We start from the raw sequence: 17,871 nt of genomic DNA, 5'->3' as shown, positions 1-17,871 counted from the left end.
CAATGATTATCATGCCTAAAGTCTCTAACTGGGTTAGCACCGCTTTGTGAATCGAGCCCTAGGCGTGATGACCTTTTCACCACTGAGTTATCACCGATTTTTCCTGCTCTTCGCGCGAAGTTACCGCGCGTAAGCGCGTTCGCGCGTACGTGCGTAAGAGCGCGCGCCAAGTCCCATAGGGCTTAATGGGAGCTTCGCGCGAAGCGTCGGGTGTTGCGCGCGCACTTACGCGCTTTAGGCGTGATAAGGGCCTTTTCACCATGGTGCTAACACTTTGCACCGCTTTGTGAATCGAGCCCCATAAGTTTAGGCATGCTAAGTTTAGATAAGTTTAGATCGCATGCAAAGTCCCGCACGCAAAGCAGCGCCATTAAACTCTATGCAAAGTGCACCAGACTTTGCTAGCGCAAAACTTTTGATCAGCTGTGCACTGCGGTGCTAACCCAGTTGGTGCTTGAACTTATCACGCCTAAAAACTTATCACACCTAAACTTATCATGCCTAAACTTATCGGGCTTGATTCACAAAGCGGTGCAAAGTGTTTGCACGCCAGTGAAAAGCCCCTTATCACGCCTAAACTCACTTTAGGCGTGATAAGAAGAAACTCGCGCGAAGTTACTGCGCGTACGCGCGTAAGTGCGCGCGCAGCACCCGACGCTTCCCATTAAGCCCTATGGGACTTTGCGCGCGCTCTCACGCGCGTACGCGCGTACGCGCGGTAACTTCGCGCGAAGAGCAGGAAAAAGCGGTGATAACTCAGTGGTGAAAAGGTCATCACGCCTAAAGTCTTTTAGGCGTGATAACTGGGTTATCACCGCTTTGTGAATCAAGCCCTAGGTGTGATAAAGGGCTTTTCACCACAGTGCTAACTGTTAGCACCGCTTTGTGAATCAGGCCCAATGTGGGCTGCACGACTGCTGTCTGGAACCTAGGCCTGATGTTAATTTGCAGCTATTTTTTTTTGGGGGGGGGGATTTTAAGTCCCCACATCGTCAATTAGTGTTTACCTTTACAAAATAATGATGCTACATGCCTCATACACCCTAAAAACGTTTTTTTAAAGCAATTTAAAGGCCACTTACATTTTTTCTATCCGGATATCTGAATTTGCCCGGATAGCCCAGATACTGTGGTCGGATATCCGATTTGCATTCGGATCGGAAAATTTTGACCTCGGATATCCGACCCGGATCGGATATCTGGGTATCGGGATCCGAATCGGATCGGGATTTTGAAAAGGGGTATCCGAGACTGGGGTGTGAGTTCCTTGGTCTCGACACCCTGTAACTAGTCTAGAGTATAACATAGTAATGGTACAGTGTTCCTAAACTTGAGTGTGTGGTCCTTGGTCACAACACCCTGGAACTGGTCTAAAGTATAACACAGCAATGACACAGTATCCCTAAGCTTGGGTGTGAGGTCCTTGGTCACAACACCCTGGAACTGGTCTAAAGTATAACACATCAAAGACACAAACGGAATCTGGCTAAGTGTGAATTCCCAGGTCCTCCTGGTTCTAACACACTGTGGGATCTGACTGGTCTGAGTGCTCACACGTTAGTATTCGCAACGGCAGACAATGAACCAGCAACTGACAGGGATGAAGTATAGATAGTGCAGCGCTCCTCAGCGCCGCCCAGCCCCACTCAGCCAATCACCCACTGCGCTGGGATCAGCTGATCGTCCTGATCAGCTGATCCCTCTCCTATTGGCATAAAGGTCATGCCTCCTAACGCGCGCGCGCGTAGCTTTCCATCTGTGTGCACTACTAGGCTCAGACAAACCAGACGCATGCCGCTGTGCGGAAACCGCCGGTCTGAACGCGGAGACAGCCGCCCCGCTGCCAGACCGCGCGACAGTGTCTCTGCAATCCATTACAGTACCACCCCCCCCCCTCCACACCATATCCTTTCCAGTGGACCAGATACTGTATGGAATTCTGCACTAGGCGAGAGTCCAGAATCTTTTCAATCTCATATTCTGGTTGGTCATCAACCAACACAGGGGGGGGGGGGGAGAGGAATCCACGTGTACTGCTGGCTTCAATAGAGACACATGGAATGATCTCACACCTCTCATACTGGCTGGGAGATCAATCGCGTAAGTGACATTATTAATTTTCTTGGACACTGGAAATGGTCCTATAAATCTAGGACCCAGTTTGGGTGACAGCTGCTTCAAGGCCAAATGCCGAAAGGATACCCACACCAAATCTCCTGGAGAGAACTTCCACTCTACGGACCGCCTTTTATCTGCCTGTTTTTTCTGGGTTTGAAAAGCTTTCCCCGGGTTCCTCTTAACCATTCCCCAAATCTCCTTTAAAGCTCTCTGCCAATCCTCCAGAGCCGGAAATGGTGTAGATGCCACTGGCAATGGAGCAAACTTAGGTGATCTTCCTGAGACTACCTGGAATAAGGGGAAAATCCTGAAGAGGAGCTTTTCAGGTTGTTGTGCGCAAATTCTGCAAACGGCAAACATTTTACCCAATCAGATTGTGCATCTGCAACATAACATCTGAGGAACTGTTCTAGGGATTGGTTAACTCTCTCTGGCCATTGGTCTGTGGGTGGTAGCCTGATGAGAATGCTAGGTCCATATCCAGCTGATGGCAGAAGGCTCTCCAAAACTTAGAAACAAATTGGACTCCCCGATCTGACACTATATTTTCCGGAATGCCAGGATGAAGAGATCAGCCAATTCCTGGGCCGGATGAAGAGATCAGCCAATTCCTGGGCCGAGGGGAGACCTTTCAAAGGAACAAAATGAGCCATCTTACTGAATCTGTCCACTACCACCCAAATGACCGTCTTGCCCTCAGACCTGGGGAGTTCACCCACAAAATCCATGGACACATGGGTCCAGGGTTCACTTGGGACTGGCAAGGGTTGTAAGGTACCAACAGGGGCCTGGCGAGAGGGTTTACTCCTAGCACACACTGCACACTCTCTTACAAACTCCTTACAATCTGTTGCCAATGTAGGCCACCAAGCACATCTGGCCAGTAGATCCTGAGTTCTGGTGGCCCCCGGGATGACCAGCATTCTTATGGGAATGAAAAAGTTGCAAGAGTTGTAGATGGAAAGGCAGTGGCACAAACATGATCCCATCAGGCTTCCCCTCTGGAACATCCTGTTGGTAAGGACTCAGAGTGACTGTCCAATCCTTCCAGGTCTCAGTGGCTGCCAGAACTACCTTCTGAGGTAGAATGGTCTCAGGGGCTGAGGGCTGTACTGTCTCGGGCTCGAAACACCTGGACAAGGCGTCGGCCTTGATGTTTTTACTACCAGGGGTATACGTAATTACAAATCTGAATCTTGCAAAGAACAGGGACCACCGGACCTGACGGGGGCTAAGTCTCTTGGCACCCTCTATGTACTCCAAATTCTTGTGATCTGTGTAAACTGTGATAGTGTGTTCTGCACCTTCTAGCCAGTGTCGCCATTCCTCAAAAGCTAATTTGATGGCTAAAAGCTCCCGATTGCCTATTTCGTAGTTTTTCTCTGCGGGTGAAAACCTAAGAGAAAAGTAGGCACATGGGTGGAGTTTGCCCTGCAAGCCTGATCTCTGAGACAATACAGCTCCCACTCCCACCTCTGAAGCATCAACCTCCACGATAAAGGGAAAGGTGACATCAACATGTCTCAATATAGGTGCGGAACAGAACAGTTTTTTCAGTGTAGAAAAAGCAGCATGGGCCTCTGCTCACCAGTGGTGAGTATCAGCCCCTTTGTTGGTGAGACTGGTGAGGGGCGAGACTATAGTAGAGTACCCCTTTATGAACTTCCTGTAGTAGTTGGCAAAACCCAGAAATCTCTGGAGTGCCTTCAGTTCTACAGGCTGAGGCCACTCCAGGACAGCAGAAACCTTCCCTGGATCCATAGAGAGGCCAGACGTTGAGATAATGTACCCCAAGAAGGCAACAGAGGTCACTTCGAAGAGGCATTTCTCCAGTTTGGCATAAAGCAGATTCTGTCTTAACTTCTCTAGAACAAACTTAACATGCTTGCGATGTTCCGAGAGATTGGATGAAAAGATCAGTATATCGTCCAGATAGACCAAGACGAACTTCCCCAACACCTCCCTGAATACCTCATTAATCAACTCCTGGAAGACGGCCGGAGCGTTACACAACCCGAAGGGCATCACCAGATACTCGTAATGCCCGTCGGGCGTGTTAAAGGCCGTCTTCCATTCGTCACCATCCCTAATACGAACTAGGTTGTAAGCACCTCTCAGATCTAGCTTTGAGAAAATCTTGGCGTTGGTAACCTGGGTGAATAACTCGTCAATCAAGGGTAAAGGATAATGATTTTTTACTGTGATCTTGTTTAAGACTCGATAATCAATGCTGGGATGAAGGCCTCCATCTTTCTTTTTTACAAAAAAGAATCATGCCCCTGCTGGTGAACGAGAGGGACGGATGAACCCCTTAGCCAAGTTTTCTCTGATATTTGTATGTAGAACAGAGGCGCCAGCAGGATAAAAGTCAATAAAATTTTTAAAAATTGCTTGGAGGAAGTGGTGGGCTTGCCTCCCAAAAGCAGACACGAGATCCTGTCTTCATATAAATCAATACATTTATTATACGGTACCCCAAAAACAGTGCAATGCGTTTCGCAGGCCCAGCCCGCTTCATCAGGCAATAAAAGTGGGGACAAAACTGTAGACAAGAGACAGTACATTATGCTATAGTAAATTCTGCAGTTTCAAATTTGCATATCAATATATTGCATATCATAAAGTATACCATATGAAAAATTGCTTCGTGGAGAGTTGGGTGTGCAAATAAACAATAGGGGGTAGAGGCTATGGTGCTCGTGATAGTAATGGGCTATGGGGTGTTTTCTACACAGATTTGCAATGAGTGGTATTGGTAATGGAAAAGGGTATATGTCCGCAAGAGTAACAGGTAATAGAGCATTGAGAAGAGAACAGTGGGCCAAAAATACAGGGTAAAGTGTGCAAATAAAACAACATAAAGAACTCACCAGAATTTCGTCAATAGTAGGTGTAGCGCCTCAGTGAAGTGGTGAGGACACTCAACTCCTTATATATACAGGTTCTTGCTAAAAGGGCCAATTAGATGTGTGGGAGGTGTTAGGTGGGCGGGGTTAGGGCGAGTGTGCGAGCAGCCAATGGGCTCTTGACACCTGGGGGTGAGTGAAGTGGGGTTTTGGGAAGGGTGGGCGGGGTTAAAGCGGGCTTGTGAGTAGCCAATGGGCTCTCGCCACCTGTGTTCAGTGTATTGGGTAGTTGGGGGGGCGGATATAGGTATCATGGTGACCAAATGTGCAGATGAATAGTGTACTGGCTGAATAGAGTACTGCCCTTGACATGGGAGACCAGGGTTCAAATCCCAGCCAAGGCCAGTGGTGTTTGGATGCTGTAAATGGGCAAAAGAATAAATTAAGTAAAAATGAATATTCTTTTTCAAGATTTAAATAAACATATACATACACATACATATATATATATATATATATATATATATATATATATATATATATATATATACATACATACATATATACATATATACACACACATACACATAAATACATACACATAAATACATATATACATACAGTATACGCATACATACACATACACACACATATATACACCCATACAACGATTCCATCCAGTGGGATTATAATTAGTATATTTGACAGAGGGATTGGTGTGTAAAAGTATTTAGTTGCCAAACATAACTGAGAACACTTCTTATAACTAGATATAAGTATAAACATATGAAATCTATAAAAAAGTATTGGGCTGGTTAATATGACTTATGCTAAGCTGCCATCTAGTGGCTAAAAATTATATGGCATGATGTAAATATGCTTGGGGGAATGGTCAATAAAAATTACCACATGACAGATGTAATAAATAAAACCAGCTTTGTGGATAAAGACAATTGCTTGGACATCATAAATTATAAGTGGTATATTAGATACAACTAGACCATACATAAAAAAGTTCAGAAAAAAGGGACGGTTCAGAAGCATATAAAGATGACAATGTTTCTCATTCAATATACATATTATGATAACATAAAAGAATAAAAAATTGTTTATAAAACAGGGATAAAAGAGAGCGAACTGGTTAAAAGAAAAATGGTATTGGGGTGTTTAATGGATTTTCTCTAATATTTCATTTAGGCCCTCTGGAAAGCAGTGGTGCTCGGATACCCCTTTTTATTATTCGAGTTTGGTCGAATTCGAATAGTAAATTATTCGAGTTCGGTCGAATATTCGAGTCGAATATTTTTTGCTATTCGATTCGACCTCGGACTTCGAGCTCACTATTCCAGTCGGTATTCGAGCTCATTATTCGAGCTGACTATTCGAATTGGCCTTAAATAGCTTCCAACACTTGTTTTGAGGGTGAATGATGCAAGAAACATCTTTTTTTCCAAGTAACAACAGCAAGTAATTATGTGGGGATGTTCCTTTAAAAAAAAAAAGGTGGAAAGAGAAGTTGTGTCCAAAATTCTGTTCAGTACAGTGTATATACTTCTTCTTCTTCTTCTATATCTTCTTCTTCTTCTTCTTCTTCTTCTTCTTCTATATCTTCTTCTTCTTCTATATCTTCTTCTTCTTCTTCTTCTCCTTCTTCATCTTCTTCTTCTTCTTCTTCTTCTATATCTTCTTCTATATCTTCTTCTTCTATATCTTCTTCTTCTTCTTCTTCTATATCGTCTTCGTGGTCTTCTTCTTCTTCTTCTTCTTCTTCTTCTTCTTCTTCTTCTTCTTCTTCTTCTTCTTCTTCTTCTTCTTCTTCTTCTTCTTCTTCATCATCTTCTTCTTCTTCATCTTCTTCATCTCCATCTTCTTCATCTTCATCTTCTTCATCTTCTTCTTCTTCATCTTCTTCTTCTTCATCTTCTTCATCATCTTCTTCTTCATCTTCTTCTTCTATATCTTTTTCTATATCTTCTTTTTCTATATCTTCTTCTTATTATTATTTTTCTATTTCGTCTTCTTCTTTTTCTATATCTTCTTCTTCTTCTCCTTCTTCTTCTTCTTCTTCTTCTTCTCCTTCTTCTTTTTCTATATCTTCTTCTTCTTCTATATCGTCTTCTTCTTCTTCACTTATTTCTCTTTTATTTTTTTTAAAGAAATGCAGCTATTTTTGAGCGTAATAAATAGCTGGTGGCGCAGGCATGTTGGAAGCGCCATTGTATGTGCTCCCTGGCAGTGGAAACACACAGACAGCAGGAGATAAATTCAGCAGCAGCAGCAGGAGGAGGAGGATGATTGTGTGGCAGCAGGCAGTCAATGAGGCAGGCAGCGAGACATAATAGGCAGTGGTACCTAGCGGTGGTACCAGGCCGTAAATACACAGCATGAGGTTCCAGACAGCGGTCGTGAAGCCCACATCATGTCCAATACACAACTGAAACAACACAGTTTTCAACCCGGACACCTCTAAAAATAATATCACAAAGTATTAATAAAAAGTATATATATTTTTATCTTTCTTTTAAAGAAATGCAGCTATTTTTCAGCGTAACAAATATCTGGTGGCGCATGGTGGAAGCGCCATTGTATGTGCTCCCTGGCAGTGGAAACACACAGACAGCAGGAGGTAAATTCAGCAGCAGGAGGAGGAGGATGAGTGTTTGGCAGCAGGCAGTCAATGAGGCAGGCAGCGTGACATAATAGCCCTGGTACCTAGCGGTGATACCAGGGCGTAAATAAACACAACAGGAGGTCCCAGACAGCGGTCGTGCAGCCCACATCATGTCCAATACACAACTGGGACAACACAGTTTTCAACCCGGGCACCTCAGAAAAATTAAACCTTTTTTTTTTTTTTTTTTTTTTTAAAGGTAAATACAGGCAGCAGGGGCAGCTATTGTTTGACGTAATAGCTGGTGGCAGAGCGGCAGCAGAAGGTAAATCTGTGTACCCTTGGCAGTGGGAAACACAGACAGACAGCAGCAGCAGCAGCAGGAGGAATGGAGGAGTAATGTGAGTAGCTATTGTTTGACGTAATAGCTGGTGGCAGAGTGGCAGCAGAAGGTAAATCTGTGTACCCTTGGCAGTGGGAAACACAGACAGACAGCAGCAGCAGCAGGAGGAATGGAGGAGTAGTGTGAATGTGGCAGCAGGTAGGTAGGCAGCGTGACATAATAGCCCTGGTACCTAGCGTTGATACCAGGGCTGTAAATAAACACAACAGGAGGTCCCAGACAGCGGTCGTGCAGCCCACATCATGTCCAATACACAACTGGGACAACACAGTTTTCAACCCGGGCACCTCAGAAAAATTAAACTTTTTTTTTTTTTTTTAATGGTTTACTTTTTTTTTTTTTTACAGCAAATTACACAGATATAGCTATTGTTTGACGTAATAGCTGATGGCAGAGCGGCAGCAGAAGGTAAATCTGTGTACCCTGGCAGTGGGAAAAACAGACAGACAGACAGCAGAAGGGCAGTACACAGCAGCCCACTGTAGATGTAAAATGTGTGGCTGCAGGCGACGTAATAGTCAAAGTGAACCAGGCTGGCTTAGTGAGCAGGAGCCAGGAGGTGGTAAAGGGTGGTAAGGCACATTAACGATGGTTCTTCCGGCAGCCAGTTCATGTCCCCCTCTCGCCGACAACAGGGGCCAGGAACTCGCCTTCCACCCACGGCTGGTTCATCTTGAGAAACGTCAGTCTGTCCACAGACTTGTGAGACAGACGTGAGCGTTTCTCGGTGACCACGCCACCAGCTGCACTGAAGCAGCACTCGGACAGCACGCTGGAAGGGGGGCAGGACAGCACTTCCAGGGCGTACTGCGCCAGCTCGCTCCAGATCTCCAGGCGCTTGACCCAATACTCCATGGGATCAACAGGGGCATCGCTGTCAAGCCCGCTGTAGGACCCCATGTAGTCAGCCACCATGCGGGTCAGGCGCCGGCTGTGACCGGAGGAGGATGCTGCTGCATGCACCTCCTCTCTAGTCACTGCTGCCGGAGCCTCTACAGTCCTGTAGAGCTCATTGCTGAGAGACAGCAGGTCTGTGGGGCGCTTGCTGCTGGATGCAGGCACCTGCTGCTGCCTCTGTGCTGGCTGGATAGTGGGGGTGGAAGGCTGGGGGAAGGCTTCCTCCAAGCGCTCAACAAGGGCCTGCTGCAAGCTCCTTATTTGTTGCGCTGGCTCTCCTCCTGCAGGCGGCAGGAACTGGCTCAACTTCCCCTTGAGGCGCAGGTCCAACATCATGCTGATCCAGATGTCCTCCCTCTGCTTCATCTGGATCACCCTGGGGTCCTTGCACAGGCACGTCAGCATGTGCGCTGCCATTGGGAAGAGGCGGGCCACGTGTGCTGGCACATCGACGGCAGTGCTGTCCTCATCCTCCTCCTCTGCCGCCTCATCCTCTTTCCACCCCCGCACCAACTCAGCTGCGCTGTGCTGATCCCCCTCATCAGCAGCAAGGTCAGGGACCTCCACCAAGTCCTCCTCCTCCTCCCCCTCAGAGGTGGACTGTGCAGCTGCATGCCGCTCCTGCTGGGCCAAGGCTGCCGCTCCCTGTTCCAGCAAAGCATCGAGGGCCCTGTTCAGCAGACAAACCAGGGGCACCCACTCGCAGACCATAGCATGGTCCCTGCTCACCATGTTAGTGGCCTGCAGAAAGGGAGCCAGCACTAAGCACACCTGCTGCATGTGCCTCCAGTCATCATCGGGGATAATGGACGGGATGTTGCTGGTCTTGTCCCTTTTCTGAGTGGCGGAAACAGTGGCCAGGGCAAGGTACTGGTTGACAGCGTGCTTCTGTTCAACCAGACGCTCAAACATCGCCAGGGTGGAGTTCCAGCGAGTTGGAACGTCAAGGATCAGCCGATGGCGTGGCAGCTCCAGCTCCTTTTGCACGTCTTCCAGGCTCGCACAGGCTGCAGCCGAGCGCCGGAAGTGACGCACAACATTCCTTGCCGTTTCCAGCAGTTCGCCCATCCCCTGGTAGGTGCGCAAGAACTTCTGCACCACCAGGTACAGCACGTGGGCAAGACAGGGGATGTGAGTCAGGTTTCCCCTGTCAATTGCGACAACCAGATTGGCCCCATTGTCGGCCACCACCTCTCTGACTCTGAGGCCTCTGGGGGTCAGCCAAATCCTCTCCTGCTCCTGGAGTTTGGCCAACACATGGGTTGCCGTCAGTTTGGTATTCCCAAGGCTGACCAACTGCAGCAGCGCTTGGCAGTGGCGGGCCTTCACGCTGCTGCTGAGGCGGGGGGTTTGGCCAGGTGTGCCGGAGGATGGCAGAGGATCGGAGGAACCTGCTGTAGTTCCCCTGACCCTGCGGGGTGGCACCACTCACTGTGTTGCTGCTGCTGCTGTGCCCGCTGCTGCTCTCCCATCCTCACCCCCTTCCACCAAGCTGACCCAGTGGACAGTGAAGGACAGGTAGCGGCCTGTCCCAAAGCGGCTGCTCCAGGAGTCCATGGTGACGTGGACCCTTTCACCAACCGCGTGCTCCAGCCCTCGCTCCACATTGGCCATCACAAAGCGGTGCAGTGCAGGAATGGCCTTGCGGGCAAAGTAGTGTCTGCTGGGGAGCTGCCAGTCTGGGGCTGCACAAGCAAGCAGCGCACGCATGTCGCTCCCCTCCTGCACGAGCGTGTACGGCAGGAGTTGGGAGCACATGGCCCGTGCCAGCAAGCCGTTCAGCTGACGCACGCGACGGCTGCTGGGAGGCAGAGCCCTAACCACCCCCTGGAAGGACTCGCTCAAAAGGCTCTGGCATGGCCTTTTGCTAGCACGGGAATCAGCGGACACAGCAGAGGAGGCCATTGAGGACTGGCTGCCAGAACAGGCTTCAGTGTCGGCGTCAGGAGGACTGGCTGCCAGAACAGGCTTCAGTGTCGGCGTCAGGAGTTGCAGAGGGGGGAGGAGCAGTGCGTTTCCACACTCCTGCTGGTGCTGCTGGAGGAGCAGGAGGGCGGGTGGCTGCTGTTGCTGCTGCTGCTGCTGAAGGCTGTGCAGTGATGGGTGTGGTGCCACTGCCAGCACCAGATGCCTTCAGCCTCTGGAACTCCTCATGCTGGTGGAAATGTTTCGCAGCAAGGTGGTTGATGAGCGAGCTGGTGCTGAACTTTAAGGGGTCTGCACCTCTGCTCAACTTCCGCTGACAGTGGTTGCAAGTGGCGTACTTGCTGAAAACTGTGGGCATTGTGAAAAATCGCCAGATTGGTGACAAGAACAACCCCCTACGGCCTGGAGCCGCTGCTGCCTGTCTCCCTGTGGTGGTTGGGGGGGGGGCTTGGGGGCGGCTGGTGGTGGTACTGGCAGATGCTGCTGCTGCTGCTGCTGAGCCTGAGACACCAGCAGGCTGTGGGACCTGCCTACTGCTGCCAATGCTTGCAATGATGCGCCTCCTTGCAAGGCCCACAAGCGCATCCTCCTCCTCCTCCTCAGAGCTGCTGATGATGACATCCAGAGCTGCTGGTGGTGGCGGCACCCAGTCTTTGTCTGTCACCACGTCATCATCATCATCATCATCATCATCATCCTCCCCCTCCTGAAACATGTCCTGCTGGGATGATGACCCCCCAAACTCCTCTCCTGATGCATGGATGGGCTGCTTGACTGTCGCCACAGTCTTGCTGTCCAATCCCTCATCCCCCAAAGTGCCCATCAGCATCTCCTCCTCCAAATCGCCAACAACAGCAGACAATACCCTGATGGTGCCTGGGGTAAAAATACTGCTGAGTGACAGGTCGCCAACTTGTGACGGTGAACTGGCCTCCTCCCCAGGCCCTGCTGGGCGGCTGCTGCGAACAGGGGTGGTGGTGGTGGTGAGGGTGGAGGCCTCGGATGCAGAGCTGATGGCGGGCTGCTCATCCTCCGTCATCAGTTGCACCACAGTGGCTGCATCCTTTTCCTCAATGGGACGTTTCCGACCCGGCAGGAGGAAAATAGGAGCAGGTACTACACGCTGCTGCTGCTGTGTCTCTGCAGCGTGAGTTGCTCCTGCTGGGTGGCGCCCAAGGCGTCCACGGCCAGTGGCTATAGGAGGAATGTTAGCCACTGACACAGCTGCTGCTGCTGCGGAACTGTGCATGGTGGCGCGGCCGCGGCTTGCCACAATGCTGCTCCCTCTCCTCTTGATTCCCTTGCTGCCCTTCCCCTTGCCCAAACCGCGCTGGCTGCCACTTCCAGACATCTTAGATGTTTTGGGCGTAAACAAAAAAGTTTTTTAAAAGGGCGGGTGAAAAAGTGGGGTACTTTAATGGAGTGGGTTGGTGGGTGAGGTGACTAATCACTAAGTGATTAGATCGCTAAGTGATTACTAGTACAGTACTAATACAAAATACAATAATTCAGTAATCAGTAAGTGCGAACAGTGAACAGTGAGTGTGTCCCCTAGTACACTAACTAGAAAATACAATAATCAGTAGTAATCAAATTAAGTAGAAGGAAATAGAGTGTGTGTACTGAGTGCACGCACACACACACGCAGGAGCTAGCCTATGAACAGTGACTGAGTGTCCCTAGTACAGTAAGTAGTAACAGTAAGTAGTACAACTAGAAATTACAATAAGTAATCAGAAGGAAATAGAGTGTGTGTACTACTGTACAGACAGTGCACGCACACACACACACAGGAGCTAGCCTATGAACAGTGACTGAGTGTCCCTCCCTAGTAGTAAGTAGTAACAGTAAGTACAACTAGAAATTACAATAATCAGTAGTAATCAGAAGGAAATAGAGTGTGTTCTGTACAGACATATACACAAACAACACACAGCGCTTAGGATAATCAACCAATACCAATATGGTTTACCAAAAATTAAATTGAATATGTATATATTAAATCAATATGATTAGAAATGAACTGGCCAATGTGGTATTTATATTTCTGGCTGGGTACAAAGAGAAAAAAAGGGAAGAACGTCCTGGGAATAGTGACCAAATAGCATCCAAGTGTCCTAGTTCTAAAGTCCTAGAAATGCAAAAGGTGCGCTGCTGTTCCTAGGAATGAGCCAATTCCTCCTTTCAAATATTCACTCTAAATCAGCTAAGCGCTTCCTATATCTGCCACGTGACCTTCTTCTTCAATGTGCAACCAAAATCAGCTACACCTCCACCAGGGACACCCTGTGTGATCCAAACTCACCAAAGATGGTGGGCCATGTATTACAGTGGCCTTTCACACTTCTGGGGCATTAACAGGCTCCCCACGCCCTCGAGCTCTCCTCTTCTCAAAACACCATCAGCTCAGCAGCATATGTTTCCATAGACATTTACCTCAATGACAATAAAACGCTTTCATTGCGCAATATAGTTTAAAAACAGTTTACTTTATTATGATGTTACACTCACATTCAGCAGGATTTGGCCAAGCATGTGGAGTTACTAACGGGCTCCCCCCCCCCGTGCAGTCTCCCGGGCTGACCGCCGTATAGTTGTAATCAGGGTGCGCGTTCGCTTCCACCACCAGCCTCCCTCCGCTAGACACGAGACTTCTTCCGCATGTGACTCCTCCCAACTAGTTTCGTCACAGCACCTGAATGAGTCACGTGCTGTGACGAAACTAGTTGGGAGGAGCCACATGCGGAAGAAGTCTCGCGTCTAGCGGAGGGAGGCTGGCGGTGGAAGCGAACGCGCACCCTGATTACAACTATACGGCGGTCAGCCCGGCAGACTGCACGGGGGGGAGCCCGTTAGTAACTCCACATGCTTGGCCAAATGCTGCTGAATGTGAGTGTAACATCGTAATAAAGTAAACTGTTTTTAAACTATATTGCGCAATGAAAGCGTTTTATTGTCATTGAGGTAAATGTCTATTGAAACATATGCTGCTGAGCTGATGGTGTTTTGAGAAGAGGAGAGCTCGAGGGCGTGGGGAGCCTGTTAATGCCCCAGAAGTGCGAAAGGCCACTGTAATACATGGCCCACCATCTTTGGTGAGTTTGGATCACACAGGGTGTCCCTGGTGGAGGTGTAGCTGATTTTGGTTGCACATTGAAGAAGAAGGTCACGTGGCAGATAAAGGAAGCGCTTAGCTGATTTAGAGTGAGTACTGTACAGACAGTGCACGCACACACACACGCAGGAGCTAGCCTATGAACAGTGACTGAGTGTCCCTAGTAGTAAGTAGTAAGTAAGTACAACTAGAAATTACAATAATCAGTAGTAATCAGAAGGAAATAGAGTGTGTGTACTGCACGCACACACGCAGGAGCTATGAACAAACAGTGACAGTGAGTGTCCTAGTACAGTTACAGTATAACTACAAAATGAAAATACAATCACTCAGTAGTAAAAGACAGCAGAAACACTGGTATAATAAACTAACAGAGGGCAGGAGGACAGCTGCCCACACAGGCAAGGCCCTGAGGCCTAAAGCTGTGTAAGCTTGCCTGCAGCAGCTGCCTGTCTCTGTGTAACACACAAGCTACTAACTAAAATACAATGTCTATCTAACTAACAAGAATATAGGTGTGTATAGGAGGTGTATGTGAGCAAAAACGCTAGGTAATTGACCACAATAGAGCACTTGCTAAGCCAAAGCACAAAGGAGCAGATCTCTCTCTGTACAAAGTCAGGCAAGGACGGAAAAACGGAACATGGCGGCCGCTATTTATAGGGTAGGGGCTGGCCAGGGTCCCCCTCTGTGATTGGCTGCTGTCAGAGGGCCTGGGAGCCCTCTGATTGGCTCTAAGGACATCAATCTGGGCTATGACGCTATTCGAGCTCGGTATTCGAGCTCGAATAGCGCTGTTTGCTCGAATAGCTCGAATAGTGAGTGGGCTATTCGAGTTCACTCGAATAGCCCATTCGAATAGCTGCAGCTATTCGAGCTCGGTATTCGAGCTCGAATAGCTAAAAAAAGAGCTCGAATATTCGAGCTACTCGAATATTCGAGCTCTGTTGAGCACCCCTGCTGGAAAGAGGGTTTTGAGGGTTTGGATCCAAAACATTTCTTACTTTTTCAGCTGTTCAAACGCGTTCGGTACTCTGGCATCCACTGAGTCCGATTCTGCTACGGGCCAGTTGTGTGGTCCTCCCCACGTACTGGCAAGGACATGAGATCAAGTAGATGACGTATTTAGATTCACACGTAAAACGTTTTTTTATGGGAAATTGGATGCCCTTACTGGAAGACGTGAATGATGTGCCCGGAAGTATGAATTGGCATGCTAAACAACGATTTTTCATACAGGGGAAGCAGCCAGGCTCCTGTGGCAATTGGGTGGTTGGATGATTAGTAGTATTGGGTATACGTAATTTGCTAGGTGCTAAAATGTTACGGAGGTTGGGAGCTCTCCTAAAGGTGATTGAGGGTGTTTTAGGTAACAGAGGTCGTAGAAAAGGATCCTGCATGAGAACATCCCATCTGTTTTTAAGGATGTTCCGGATGGTCATGTGTTGGGCATTAAAACGGGTTATAAATCTCGGTGGATCAATATTGTTGGTTTTTGGAGTATTACTAGAGGGAGGGTAGGGGTGTTTAGCTCTATATTTGGCATCTTTAATGAGTTTTTTTGGGTACTGGCGGTCGATGAATTTATTGGTGAGAATTTCCAATTGTATGTCAAATTGTGATGGGTCTGTGCAATTTCTGTGGATCCTTCTATATTGACTGTAGGGGGTGTTAGTGATCCATGGGTGATAATGGAAGCTGTTAAAATGTATATAGTTATTGACATCAACCGGTTTGAAGTATGTTTTAGTTTTAATACAGTTCGATTCAATGTACAATGTAAGGTCGAGAAATTCTATAGATGAAGAATGATGGTGGTATGTAAATTGGAGTTCTGCTGGGTTGGAGTTAAGATAGCTGACAAATTTTGGGATGAGGAGAACATCTCCTTTCCAAATGAAGACAAGATCGTCTATATAGCGTTTATAGAAGATGATGTTGTTTGCAAAAGGGTTGTCAGGGGAAAACTTTAATCTTTCCAGAAGGCCCATAGTGAGATTGGTGTAAGAGGGGGCGAAGAAACTTCCCATTGCCGTGCCGCTTGTCTGGTGATAGATTTTATCATTAAACGTGAAAATATTATTATGAAGTATAAATTCTGCACACTGTAGCAAGAAGGTTTGCTGTACAGATGGCATTGATGGGTTGGTGGCCAGGGAGTGTTGTAGGGCTTGGAGACCGAAGGAGTGGGGGATATTAGTGTAGAGGGCTGTGACATCGCATGTAAGCCAGACGAAGTCTGCATGCCATGCAACATCTTGTAGAAGAAGGATAAGCTGTTGGGAATCTTTAAGGAAGGACGGAAGGGACTGTACATGTGGTTGTAGATGTTGATCTAGGAATCTCGAAAGGTTGCAGGTGATGGAATTGATGCCTGAAATGATAGGCCTGCCTGGTGGTTTATGTAGGTTTTTATGTATTTTTGGTAGATAGTAGAATATGGGGGTTGTAGGTTGGGTATTTATAATGAAGTTCTTTTCGTTTTTTGTGATTATATTAGACATAAAGGCGTTATTAATAAAGGATTTGAGGGAGTTATTCAGGGTGATGGTGGGATCGGTGGTCAGCGTTCTGTAATGTTTTGGGTTATCCAGGAGCCTGGCTGCCTCCTCCAAATAGTCAGAGCGGTTTAGTATCACTATACCCCCGCCTTTGTCCGCTGGTTTGATAACCAAATTGTAGTTTTTTAACCAGTTCGGCCTATCTGGACGAGCTTCCTCGTCCAGATAGGCACTGCTGCTGCCGCCGCCTCGTGCGCGCGATCGGGCGCGCCCCCACGCACGCTCCCGCTGCCCGCCGCTAGCCCCCGATCAGTGAATGGGAATATAATTCCCATTCACCGATCTATCTTCCCCGCAGAAATACCGACGCTTTCTCTCCAGAGAGCGCGGTATTTCTGCCCCCAGGAAACATTTCCCCTGCTTTTAAGTTCCTAGATGCGAAATCGTTCGCATCTAGGACTTTTTTCACTGTGGCCATCTTGTGGCCGAATAGTAAACTGCACCACAATTCATTTTTAATAAAAAAAAATATATATTTTACATTTAAAATTAACAGTTTCCCTCCCACACCAAAAATTACCCACATACACTTTTTTATTAAAAATAAAAATAAAAAATACAACTAAACAAAAACAACATTAATAGTTACCCAAGGGTCTGAACTTTTTAAATATGCATGTCAAGAGAATATGTTATTATATTATTTAAAATTATAAGCTTATAAATAGTGATGGACGCAAATTGAAAAAATGCACCTTTATTTCTAAATGAAATATCGGCACCATAAATTGTGATAGGGACATCGTTTAAATGGTGTAATAAGAGGGACAGATGGGCAAATAAAATACATGAGTTTTAATTACGGTAGCGTATATTAATTTCAAACTATAATGGCCAAAAACTAGGAAATAATGAATTTTTTTCATTTCTTTCTTAATCTTCCTGTTAAAATAGATTTAGAAAAAAATAATTCTTAGCAAAATGTAGCACCCAAAGAAAGCCTAATTAGTGGCGGAAAAAACAAGATATAGATCAATTCATTGTGATAAGTAGCAATAAAGTTATAGGCGAATGAATGGGAGGTGAACGTTGCTCGGATGCATGACATTTTCGGACTGCGGTGCTGAACCGGTTAAGGGCCAAGGATTCTTGTTGGGTGAGATTGGATTTGTAGGTTGGTGAATGGTCTTGTATGGCTTGTAAGTCTTTAAGTATCAAAGAATAAAAAGTTTCAATAAAGCAACCCTTTGAGGCTACTGGGTAAAACCTCGACCTCCCTTTTAACTGTGTGGTAATGTATTTTTCCAAGTTAACGTCAGAGTGGGAAACGATCGTAGTGGGTATGGTATCATTGGCCGTGATGATGAGTGAGGTTGTATCGGTGTCGGCGGTGGATTGAGGTTTTTCATGGCATAATGTCTCTTTAGGGTTAATTTGCGGATGTAGCTATTCAG

General features: G+C 47.1%; 1 protein-coding gene across 1 annotated transcript in view; it reads right to left on the bottom strand.

Moving 5' to 3' along the window:
• Positions 1-17,871, bottom strand: part of GAL (galanin and GMAP prepropeptide) — an 851,723-nt gene that overhangs the window by 681,369 nt on the left and 152,483 nt on the right. The gene's annotated exons all lie outside the window — the stretch shown is intronic.

Source organism: Hyperolius riggenbachi, chromosome 11, assembly GCF_040937935.1.
Source record: "Hyperolius riggenbachi isolate aHypRig1 chromosome 11, aHypRig1.pri, whole genome shotgun sequence".
In the NCBI taxonomy this organism is placed as follows: domain Eukaryota; kingdom Metazoa; phylum Chordata; class Amphibia; order Anura; family Hyperoliidae; genus Hyperolius; species Hyperolius riggenbachi.
Note: the sequence above shows the minus strand (reverse complement) of the source record. Positions and strands in the feature narration are given on the sequence as shown.